Source organism: Pan paniscus, chromosome 9 (genome assembly GCF_029289425.2).
Source record: "Pan paniscus chromosome 9, NHGRI_mPanPan1-v2.0_pri, whole genome shotgun sequence".
Lineage (NCBI taxonomy): Eukaryota > Metazoa > Chordata > Mammalia > Primates > Hominidae > Pan > Pan paniscus.
In genome coordinates, this window is record NC_073258.2 from 26,706,241 (window position 1) to 26,719,944 (window position 13,704).

The window sequence follows — 13,704 nt, forward strand, 5'->3', positions numbered from 1 at the left end:
CATAGCAGATATTCTTCTGAGTACACCACAGTTGCATTGGCATTATTGAGCTTTTTCCCACGTGTAAGAAAACAGGGTGCTTAGCTGCATTCAAAATCAAACATCAGCTGCGAAAAATGTTCTCTTTTCTGACAGTTCCATCATGAATATTACCTATGCACACCAAGACCAGTCAAAACGATAGCGAGAATACATCAGATATAATTAAGCTTCGTATTTGAATACCTTTTTCTCAAGACTCATTCCAGAGCATGACACTATATTTGTGGAAAGTTAATAGATACAAATTTATATTTAATGTGACATGTCATAGTTTATTTATTCTTTGATCCTCAAATTATTTTCCCTAGACAGTGAATTTAGTAAGATATAAAAAGCAAACATTGGCCTTCTTTTGGAATTTAAATGGACTTAATGTGTGGTTAAACAGTGGATTAATTATGTAACAATTCCAGAGATCATTAATGAATGCATTGCTAGTGTGGGAATTTTTTAAAAAGAAAAGTGCTATACCAGTGCCAGTCAGATTTACTTAGTTTGATTTTAAAAGCTAAGTTTCAAAATAGTTTGGGCATAAAATGTTGTCTTTATGAGAACATTTTTCTGTTTGCAGTTGTTTTCAGATGCCAAATTTCAAAGGCTGTTTACAGGCTCAATTTAGGGGTCAAGTACTTAATACCCAAACTGGTTAATTGCACCCATTATTACTCAGCCAATGAAATTACAGTAGCATACCCAAACAAGAAAGCACCACTGAAAATGAGTCCTCATAAATTTCTCCTAGGACCTCCTGCACTGAAAATGATATTATTTTTATTTTAATAAGTGGGATAAGTAGGAATTATAATAATATTTTCTTTTTCTTCATTTCCATTAGCACAAAGATTTTTTTTTCGAATGTCACAAGTGAAAGGAGCCATTTGGCTCCGATTTCAGTACCAAGGGAGACCACTTCAGTGGCTTTTAACAGAATTGGCTAGTCCAGAATGAGTGAAAATGTCAGTGTATTCAGATCCACTGAGCCATGAAACCAAATGTGGTGCCACTTTGCTATTATATTACAAGGGAAAAAAAAAACATTCAAATTTGTCCTCCTTTTAAAAGATTTGATTAATATATGTTTGTAAATAACTGTTTACGTAAGTAAAAGCAAGTGTTAATACTGGCTCAGAGTTTCTTGATTAAGCTATGAAAATAGCATCAATTTATGTAATTTCTATTGAACAGAAAGATATCTTGATAATCACTGAATCCAAACCCTTTGCTTTAGAGAAATAGAAAATGAGGCTGAGAGATAGAAAGGCACTTGCCCGTTGTCAAACAACTGAGACTCTACAAGCCTGCCATGTTTTGCTGCATCCTGTTTTCTGATGCTGCAGTGCAGGCCTTTGAATTCCCTCTGTAACTGTGCCATGCAGTTCCATATACCTAGAGCTCACCATGTCCCTTTCACCATTGCTTTCAAACGTCCTTTTAAAGGAAATTTTTCCTAGCTCTAAGGATATAATATTTCCTTGCTCTGTATCCCCATAACCCATTGTTATCTAACCTTCAGGATCTAAAATAGATTCACTTTTCTTATTGTTATATATGTGCTTGCCTTAACCCTTTTTTTTTTTACCTTCATTATGCCACAAGTTTTTTTGAGAGCAGAAAATTATTTTACTTAACTTTGATAGTCTATATTGTATCTAATATGTAATCCAGCCTGGGTGACGGAATGAGACTCTGTCTCAAACAACAACAACCAATTCAATTCTCTAAAAACCTAAAGATCTGGAGCCTATAGTCAGAAAGAATGCTGTCTAAAGTTGAATCAATCTGATGGGAATATTAAGGCTATTTAATCCCCATCTAGTATATTATATTTACTGTGATACTGTATCATGTATGATGCTGTTGATTGCAAGTAATAGAAAACATGCTAAAATAGCTTATTAATAAGGACATTTTATTATTTAAACAGAATTTTCTAGGCAGTGTCATTTCATGGTTGTTTAACTGAGCAGCTCAATAAACCATTTAAAACTGCTTATTTCCAATGTACTATTTTGCCATTTGCTTTACACTGTCCTCAAGGTTGCAAAATTGGAACTATATTTTCAGGTACTTCTTACAAAAATAACAATATATGCCAGCAAATTGAGTCTATTAATCATCAATTCTTAAAAAATCCTCTCACTTTTCATTGGCTAGAATTCTATCATATGCTCCTTTTTAGTCTGTACCTACAGTGATGAATCAGAATCTTTTGGTTAGCTTAACATTAACAGGATTTATTCCTGAGTTCCTTGAGGAAAAATTGGGTATTTTTTTGCAAGAAAAAAATAAAAATAATTATTGAGAATACAATCAACAATGTTAGGGAGGACACTAAAAAAAAGCTGTTGAGGGATAAAACTTTTTATCATAATATTCACATTTTACTATCATCAAATAATTGATTAGAATAATTCAAATAATAAGTTCTATAAGCATGTTAAAATATATATTCTTCCTAAATTTACGAGTCTTTCAAAATATATGTCCAATAATAATCTAGTTTCTACATTTAGTGAAGAGAGACTAAGCAGTTAGGAATCTGAGTGGAAAAATCATACTCAAAAAGTGCTTTTTTCTCTCTCCTCACTCAATGGCAATAAACACAGAAGACTTCTGGAACCAAATATGTAAAGGTTTCTCCTCATCAAAAAGCAAGCAATCAATTCTGCAGTGAACACCGCAGCTAGGTATCCTTCAATTCAATGCTGACACTATCTACCTGGAGATGGCAGTATCATATCCCACAGGCTGAGGGCTCTGTCCTACAAGATCGTCTCTCACTTCTGATTCCAATTCCAAGTCCCAAGTTGGTTTATATGTGCTTCTGACCTACTGGATATAAAACTAGAATCACATGAACCCCTGTTCAGGTTTGATTAATTTGCAAGAGTAGATCACGGAACTCAGGGAAACACGTACTTATGTTTTCTAGTTTATTGCAAAGGATATACATAAAGAGATATATGGGACTGGATATGGAAAATAGTGGGGAGTTTCTGTATCCTCCCTGGGTGTGCTATCCTCCAGGAGCCTTCACAGACATGTTCAGCTATCTGGAAGCTCTCCCCACCCTGTCCTTTTGGGAGAATATGAAGGTTTTATTACTGAGGTATGATTGACAGCCATATAGAAATGTGACTGGACAAAAAGGGTATGATGTAATACTAATAGATTGAATGGGGGAAACCCGGCAAGGCCTGTCTGTTCAGATACTTCTTTGCCACTTGGTATAGCATATCATTCTCCAGGGTTTGGGACAGAACTTCTTCTGCAATGGAAGTCTTATGACATACAGTCAGACAGTCAGGGAATTTGCTTATGACCAGCTCCAAGACAGAAAGGTATAAAAAGAGTCCTGCCTTGAGGACAAAAAGGAACTGGTAAAAGGCAGGCAGGAGAAGGTCAGAGAGAAACATTTTATTTTCTGAGGCCTGCTTCTCAGATCTGAAGTACCTTAACATTGTAACAAAAGACTGCAACAAGGGCTGTGGGAAAATGCCCTTGTTACAAGCAAGAAACTGCATGCAAAAACTGCATGCAAAAATCAATACAAGGGGTCTTCAACAAGTTCGTGGAATATGTGCCTTATGAAAAAACTGCATGAATTTTATTTTTTTTACTTCGATATAAACTCACACTAATTTGGTCTATCTGAAGAGGGTCTAGTTTGAGGCACTAAGAAGGATTAGACATTAGTTTAAAAAGAGACTTTATCGGAGTGTATTAGTCCATTTTCACACTGCTGATAAAGACATACCTGAGACTGGGTAATTTATAAAGAAAATGAGGTTTAATGGACTCACAGTTCCACACAGGAGCTTCAGGATCAAGCTCCTGAGGTACTTCTTCAAATAATGTAATAGGAGATAGAACATGACTCTAACAGTATGATCCTGAAGACAAAGCACAGTCAAAGCAATGGCTACCAAGAGATGGAAATAATCCAGTAAAAGCAAGAGCAGATGAGTCAAGAACAAAGGTAATGGCAACAGTTTTGGGACAATGCTCAAGGCATTGTGCTTACTCACAATCATGGTACAAGGTGAAAGGCACATCTTACATAGCGGTGGACAAGAGAGAATCAGAGAGATCTGAAAGCAGAAATCCCTTATAAAAACATCAGATCTCATGAGATTAATCCACTACCAGGAAAACAGTATGGGGGAAACTGCCCTCATGATTCAATTATCTCCCACCACGTTCCTCCCACAACACATGGGAATTATGGGAGGTACACTTCAAGATGAGATTTGGGTGGGGACACACAGCAAAACCATATCACATGTTTGTGTTGCTCACACAAATCCTTTAAAATAGAAGCAAGAGCATACATAAAATTCATGGTGAAGCTTGGATGGAAGAATGGTGAAATCACTGATGCTTTACAAAAAGTGTATAAGGATAATGGCCCAATTAAATCAGCAGTTTACAAATGAATAACTCATTTTAAGAAGGGAGAAGACCATGTCGAAGATGAAGCCCATCGTAGCAGATCATCCACATCAGTTTTCAAGGACAAAAAATTCTTGTTTATGCCCTAATTGTAGAGGACCAGTGACTAATGGCACAAATCAGTTTCAGACAAGGGAAGTTTCAGTGGCAAATTTCAATGAGTGGGATCAAGCTCCTGAAGTATTTCTTCAAATAATGTAATAGGAGATAGAACATGACTCTAACAGTATGATCCTGAAGACAAAGCACAGTCAAAGCAATGGCTACCAAGAGATGGAAATAATCCAGTAAAAGCAAAAGCAGATGAGTCAAGAACAAAGGTAATGGCAACGGTTTTGGGAGAATGCTCAAGGCATTGTGCTTATTGATTTTCTGGAGGGCCAAAGAACAGTAACATCTGTTTATGAGAGTTTTTAAGAAAGCGAAAGCTTTAGCAGAAAAACATCCAGGAAAGCTTTAGTCTTTCTCCAGTACAACAATGTTCCTATTCATTAATCTCTCATCAAACAGAGGCAATTTGGAGAGATTTTTGATGGGAAATCATTAAGCTTCTGCCTTAAGTTCTGATTTGGCTCTGACTCCTTTTCATTTCCTAATCTTAAAAAAGTCTTTAAAGGGCTTCCATTTCTCTTCAGTTAGTAATGTAAAAAATATAGTATTAACATGTTTAAATTCCCAGGGCCCTCAGCTCTTTAGGGCCAGACTAAATGGCTGTTATCATCACTTACAAATGTGTCTTGATCTTATGGAGATTATGTTGAAAATTGTTTTTATTTTATTTAAAATATTTATTTTACTTAATTGTTTTCATTCCAATTTTCCTTGAAATCCACTTGTGTGTATGTATATGTACATAAAATATTACAAGAATAATTCAGCACCCCTCCTCAACAATGACACACTTTTCTTTCCGATACCTTTCTTACCCATACCTTGTCTTTAATTGTTTGCTATATGTGTATTCATCTGAATGTGTTATATATAATTACTTTATATGTTTATCTTTTTTCCAGATGAAATATTATATGATGTATGTTTTTGTAGTCTGCTCTTTTCTTAAGTAATTTTCTTAGTTTAATTATCTTAATACATTTTATCCATGTTAATTGGTTGTTAATCCATCTGGAATTGTTATTTGTGGATAGTAAATATAAGAGTTACATTATTTTTATGGCTGATTTTCTCAAACTATTAAATTTTAATATCTGTATTTGTTTTCCTTTGATAGGTATTATTTCTCTACAGTATATAATGCTAGCCATATCATATAGTATACCCGTATCTACAAGAGTATTTTTAAGAACTCCCTGTTGTATTGATTTCTCCGTCTCAGAGATGGTAATTTTTCAATTCACGTAGCTTTAGAATAAATCTCAATATTGACAAACCAAAGTGACTCACCTTGATTTTCTTCTAAACTGTCCCCAAGAACTAGGAAAATAGTTCCTAGGAAGACAATAATTGCATCTTCTGTAATGCCTCTGATTGATATTTATATATTTCTCCAAAATATTCACCTATATTTTAAATTTATTTCTAAGGATTGCATTATTTTTCATTGTTATTATAAACAATACATTTTATATTTCTTTTTTTTTGGTTTTTACTAATATAAAGTATGTAGTTGATCTGTATGTTAATTTCACACATAGAAACTTTAAGAACTCAGTAATGAAATCTAATCACTTTTCTATAGATTTCTTATGCTATGCTATCATAGCTTCTTTACATACAGTTTTACTTGTTTTCCAATCTTTAGATATTTTGGCTCTTTTCTTGTATTACTGACCCTGGTTACATCTTTGATTCATTGTTGTATTGAACAGGTGATATTAGGCTTTCTCTTTTCATTCCTGATCTAAAAGTGAAAGTTTTGACTCTGTAGTTTGCATTTTTTTAAGATAATTCTTATCAAGTTAAGGTAGTTTCCTTTTCCTAAAGGTATTTATTATTAGTCTGAATTGATTTAAAGTTTTTAAGTATGTATTTTACTAATTTTTTATTGAATAACAAAATGCATGTAACCACATTCATGCAATCATCACCTAGATCAAGAAACAGAACATTTAACAATACCCACAAAAGAACCCCTTGTACTCTCTTTCAGTCACTTTATCTTTCCTTTCCCTCCTATAAAATAAAAGATGACTATTGTAATTTTCTAAAATCATAAATCAATAATGCCTGTTTTTAATCTTTATATAAATGTTAATAATATAGTAAATGTTTACTTTATTATATAAATATTACTATTAAATATATTTAATAATATATTAAATATATAATTAATTAATATATAATATATAAATAGGAACATGCCAGATATACTCTTTTGTTTTAGATATCTAGTGCTCAGAATATATTTATGATAGCCACGTTGTTATGTGTAGTTGTAATTATTCTAATTTCATTGATAAACAATATTCAGTGTTTTAAATACTATAAATTTATCCATTCTAGTGCTGATGGATGTTTGTGATTTTCTGATTTTGTATATCATGAATAGTATTTCTCTGAATATTCATGTACTTGTATTGTTGAGAACATGTGTACACTTATATTGGACACATTTCTTTTTTCTTTTTTTTCTTTGGTTTTGAGATAGAGTCTTGCTCTTGTAACCCAGCCTGTAGTGCAATGGTGTGATCATGACTCACTTTAGCCTCAACCTCCTGGACTCAAGTGATTCTGCTGCCTCAGCCTCCCAAGTAGCCAGGAGTACAGATGAGTGCCACCATGCCCCAATAATCAATATAGTCCTAAGAATGAAAATGTTGAAACATAAAGTATGCATATGCTCAGCTTCAGTAAATATTGCCAAATAATTTTTCCAAATGGTTGCACCAACTTACTCATCCATCAGCTCTCTATGAGAGTAAAGATTGCTATATATTTTCACAAAAGTTAGTATCTACATCTGCCCAGTTATGACATTTACTGAAGATTCCTTATGCCTAAGTAATGCTTCCAGGGGAAAAGTGAGTTCAGATATCAGTTGATTTCTGTGGTACAACTCTCTCTAGACTCTAGCTCTTAGTATTTAAACTTAGACATTCAACAGCTCTCTGATTCTGTTAAACAGAAGAGTTTAGTCTTTTATCTGGCTTTTCTAGTTGTCTGCTCTCCATTCTGTGTGAAAGTGGATATGCCATGTTGGATTTTATTCAATTATTTATGTAAATATATTTAAAAGAGCATGTGATTTTTCTTCCTTAATCTAGAGTTTCTAATGCTAAAATATATTTTTATTACTTCAATAAACCCATTTTGATTATTATTAATTTTTTTTTTGAGGTGGAGTCTCGCTCTGTCATCAGGCTGGAGTGTAGTGGTGTGATCTTGGCTCACTGCAACCTCCAACTCCCTGGTTCAAGCGATACTCCTGTCTCACTGTCTCAGCCTCCCGAGCAGCTGGGATTACAGGCACGTGCCACCACGCCCAGCTAATTTTTGTATTTTTAGTAGAGATGGGGTTTCACCATGTTGGCCAGGATGGTGTCAATCTCCTGACCTCGTGATCCACCTGCCTTGGTTTCCCAAAGTGCTGGGATTACAGGTGTGAGCCACTGCAGCAGGCCTATCATTAATTTTTAATAAAATTTATCTTTATTTTATTTCTTCTACAATTTGTTGGGTTTATTTTAATTACTTAACTTAGAATTTTGGTTTGCTAATATATAGCTTTTCTTTGTTTCAAATATAAATATTTATATATACAAGTTTAGCTGTAATCACCATCCATGTATCTCAAAGTATTAAAACTGAGTATTTGAATTAACTGAAATGTTAATATTTTAATATATATTTGAATATCTATTGTGAATAATTTTTTTCAACTCACAATATTTAGAATTGTGCTTATAATTTCAAAAATATATGGGGTGTTTTTTGTATGACATTATTGAATTCAAACATAATTGAATCATGCTTAAAAACAAGATCTTTATAATACAACTTGTGTGAATTCTTCTGAAGTTTGTTTTTGATCTAATATTTAGTTCATTGTTTAAAAATATTTCTTATGTGCTTGAGAAGAATATATACTCTAAATTTTGGATATGAATTTCTATATATTTTCTGCTTTGCAAATAGTGGTATTATTTAAGTCTTCCACACCTTATTATTTGTTACTCCTGAAGGCTGACTGTTTTTAAAATTTGCTTTGTGAGTTTGTGTTTGTTATGGTTTGTCTCTGTGTCCCCACCCGAATCCCATCGGGAATTGTAATCCCCATGTGTCGGAGGAGGGGCCTGGTAGGAAGTGATTGGATCATGGGGGTGGATTTCCCCCTTGCTTGTGCTCATGATAGTGAGTGAATTCTTACAAAATCTGATGGTTTTAAAGTGTACCACTTCCTGCTTCACTCTCTGTCTCTCTTGCCACCATATAAGATGTGCCTTGCTTACCATTTGCTTTCACCATGATTGTATAAGTTTCCTGAGGCCTCCCCAGTCATGCAGAACTTTGAATCATTTAAACTTATTTTCTTCATAAATCACCCAGTCTTAGGTAGTTCTTTATAGCAGTGTGAGAATGAACTAATACATAATATTGGTGCTGGGCGTATGGCACTGCTATAAAGATACCTGAAAATGTGAAAGCAACTTTGGAACTGGGTAACGGACAGAGGTTGGAACAGTTTGTAGGGATCAGAAGAAGACAGGAAGATATGGGAAAGTTTGGAACTTCCTAGAGACTTGTTGAATGGTTTTGACAATGAAGTCCAGGCTGATGGAGTCTCAGATGGAGATGAGGAACTTATTGGAAACTGGAGCAAAGGTCACTGTTGCTGTGCTTTGGCCAACACTGGTGACATTGTGTACCTCCTCTTAGGATCTGTGGAAGTTTTAACTTGACAGAGATGATTTAGGGTATCTGGTGGAAGAAATTTCTAAGCAGCAAAGCATTCAAGATATTTCCTGGCTGCTCCTAACAGTGTACAGCCATATGCATTTGAAAGAAATGATCTGAAATTGGAATTTATGTTTAAAAGGGAAGCGGAGCATAAAAGTTTGGAAAATTTGCAGCCTGACCATGCGGTAGAAAAGAAAACCCCATTTTCTATGGAGAAATTAAAGCTGGTAACAGAAATTTATATAAGTAAAGAGGAGCCAAATGTTAATATTCATGGCAATGGGGGAAAATGACTCTAGGGCATTTCAGAGATCTTCACAGCAACCTCTCCCATCACAGACCCAGAGACCTAGGAGGGAAAAGTGGTTTCCTGGGCTGTGCCCAGGACCCTGCTACTCTGTGCAGCCTTGGGACATGGCACCCTGTGTCCCAGTTCTCCAACTCTAGCCATGGCTAAAAGGGGCCAAGGTACAGCTCAGGCCATTGCTTCATAGAATGCAAGCCCCGAGCCTTGGTGGCTTCCATGAGGTGTTGAGCCTTCAGGTGCACAGAAGGCAAGAGTTTGGGAACCTCTGCCTAGATTTCAGAGATGTATGGAAATGCCTGGATGTCCAGACAGAACTCTGCTGCAGGGATGGAGCCCTTATGGAGAACCTCTATTAGGGCAGAGCACAGGAAAAACATGGTATTGGAGCACCCATACAAAGTCCCTACTGGGACACTGCCTAGTGGAGGTGTGAGAAGAGGGCCAGCATCCTCCCAACTCTAGAATGGTAGATCCACTGACAGCTTGCACCATGCACCTGGAAAAGCCACAATCACTCAACATCAGCCTGTGAAAGCAGCCATAGGGGCTGTACCCTGCAGAGTCACAGTGGTAGGGCTGCCCAAGGTCGTGGGAGGTTACCCCTTGCATCAGCTTTCCCTGGATGTGAGACATGGAGTCAAATGAGATTAATTTGGAGCTTTAAGATTTAATGACTGCCTTGTTGGGTTTCAGACTTGCATGGTTTCTGTAGCCTTTTTGTTTTGGCCAATTTCTTCCATTTGGAATGGGAATATTTACCCACTGCCTGTACTCCCATTGTATTTTGGAAGAAACTAACTTGTTTTTTGATTTTACAAGTTTCGTGGATGGAAGGGGCTTGTCTTTTATCAGATGAGACTTTGGAGTTGGACTTTTTAAGTTAATGCTAGAATGAGTTAATACTTTGGGACACTGTGGGGAAGACATGATTAATTTTGAAATGTGCAAATGACATGAGTTTTGAGAAGGGTAAGGGGGAGGATGATATGATTTGGCACTGTGTGCCCACTCAAATCCCATTTTAAATTATAATCCCCGTGTGTCTTAGGAGAGGCCTGATGGGAGGTGATTGGATTGTGGGAGCAGATTTCCCCCTTGCTGTTCTTGTAATAGTGAGTAAGTTCTCATGAGATCTGATGGTGTTAAAGTGTGGCACTTCCCACCTCACTCTCTCTGTCTCCTGCTGCCAGGTAAGACACGCCTTGCTTCCCCTTTGCCTTCTGCCATGATTGTAAGATTTCTAAGGCCTCTCCAGCTATGTGGAGCTGTTAATCAATTAAACTCCTTTTCTTTATAAATTACCCAATCTCCGGCAGTTTTTTATAGAAATGGGAAAATGGACGAATATAGTATTCATCTGAGCTTTCACTGTGAGAATTTTGTAAATATAAGGTCTTATCTGAGTATTTGTCTTTCCACACAGGGTGTGGACTGGCTTCTGTCAGAATTCAAAGTGTTACTATCAATCTGGTTTTAGATTTCTGATTGAATTATTTGTATAAGATTGCGTTTTTTATATTTTGCTCTGTATCAAATTATCATCAATCTTAGCAATTCTAAGCAAAAAAATTTATTATAATTTATTATTATAACATTTATAAATGTTGAGGTTTGTTTCTTTGTTGTGTGTCATAAATTTAGGAGCCCCTTAGCTAGGTGGTTCTGCCTCAGGATCTCTCGTGAGGTTATGGATAAGCCATTGGTCAAAGATGTAGTCTTCCAAAGGCCTTAGTGGGGCTGGATGATCTGCTTCCCTCAAATGGCTATAAGGAGTAGACCTTCAATCCTTGCTAGCTGTTGGCAGGATGCTTCGGTTTGTCTTCACATGGACCTTTCCATAGGACTGTTTGATGTGTCCTCACAACATAGCAGGAGATTTCCCCATGATGAATGACTAAGAACAGAGAGAACAAGAAAGAAGCTGAAGTGAATTTTGTGACCTAGCCTCAAAAGGCACACATTGCACTTCTGATATATCCTATTCATTATGAATGAGTCACTAAGCCTAGCCCACAAGCAAATGAAGAGAATTAACTTCAGCTTCTAAAAAGAAGCCATATCCAATATTTTAGGGCCTATTTTAAATCCACCCCAGCAATTTTTACAGAATTTACACAGAATATAAATTAAACGTTGATGACTAATTAGGGGAGGTATTTAAAAATATTTCTTAGGGGAAACTTTTTTTTCCTACTCAGCCTCAGGGCACAGACAATCTATCTTTTTCTCCCTCTATAGAGGTGCGAGTATTTTATTAGTTCACCCTTTTCATTGAGACCTTCAAGGAGGAGGCTATATGAGGAAATGTCAGTTCCAAATTTCCTTTGTGTAACTATAAGGCTATGATTTATTCTATCCACATGGCTTAACCAGTAAAACTGAAGCTGTTTGATCACTAAGACTGCCACATGGATTTAGGCCACCAAGTGCATTTTTGCTCTATGTTTTAGCCTATTTTTCACATTTTATCCCCTGGGAATTTTCTTTACTTTTTTGAAAACAAAAGTATAAACTTAGAGATCTGTTTACTTTACATTAAACAGAATTTTTAGAATTTTGTTTTAAAAGATAGTACAGAGCAATCATTTACTTCTAGAAATGGAAGTCTCTGAAAAGAGATTTACAGTGCAGACGTGCACTACCTTTCAACTGGATTGCTAGGTACTACCAATGCATAATAAGCTTTCAGCCACCCCACTGGTAGTGATTCTCACAACCAATACTATCTGTTCATTGTTTTCAAGAATACCTTTCCCCTGATCTCTGTTTTGTTAATTATATTACCTTTGGTGATGCACCTTGTTCTTTCACTGGCTTCATGCTTTCTGATGCTGACTGACTCAAGCCTTCTTATCCCACTTTGTACCCACAAAACACTTCAAGTTGTCTTCTTAAACAAACTTTCCTCATTCCCAAAGAGAAATTCTGGTTAAAGCTATTAATATAATATGTCCACTTATATAAATCCATGAATTTCAGGTATCTATCAATCCATCTTTTTAGTTGTTATCTTTCTGATAATAAAACATTATTTCTGTTACTATTTAGCAAAACAACTTTAACTCATTAATAATTATCTGATTTTTAATATTAACTAAGCACCAAATTAGGCACTGGAAGAAAAAATATGGAAAATAATCTAGCTCTGTTTTTCACAGAGCTCAAATTAGAAACAAAAACATAATAGAAAAAGACTATTGGTGGCACAATGCACTAGAATAAACATGTGAATGGAACAATAATGAGAGGAGGGAACGTTTTATGTAAATTGAGAAAAGAGAGGAAAATGAGAGAAAATGCTTAGTAGAGACAAACTTTGAGCTAGGCCTTGAATAATGAAAATAAGTTCTTTAGTTAAAAATGTGAGCAGGTAGTGGCAAGAGGGATGTGTGAAATGGAACAAAGGAAAATATAGACAGAAAGGGTAAGTCTCTAGGCAGAGAAATATGAGCAAGGATGTGGAGACACATGAGCACAAGAAGCATTCAGACGACAGCTGAGATTCAGATGGTTGGAATGTAGGGCACACAGTGGTAGAATGGCAGACCGGTTTGAGATTTTAACCTGGCTTTTATTATAAAATGGCAGGGATGAAAAATATTCAAAATAGTTCCTGTATAAATTACTTTTTATTAAATAAATTCATGAAAGATCCAGAAGTTTGACTGCAAAACTGATTTCTCAGCAAGGCTTTTAACCATTTCACTAGATTCATGAGTTTCTAAATTCTAGAAAAAGAAAGTTTCTGAAATAGGATTTCTTAGACATATATCACTCTGTGAGTAGGAATTCCTTTAACAAGATGTTAGGTTTTATATGGAAAGTGTCCTTGGTGTGACTCCTCTGAGGATCAATTTTTCTCTTAACTCTATCCATCTTAGTAAACTTAGCAAATTCTAAGTTGACTAAACAAAAGAAACATTCGATTGATAAGAAATAATTTCCTGACTCTAGACATTTCCTCAAGCCATGTAATATTCATCTCTTAAGCAATCATAAATAAAACTTAATACTTAAATTCAATTTCCTGGATCTTCCAAGAGAGCAAA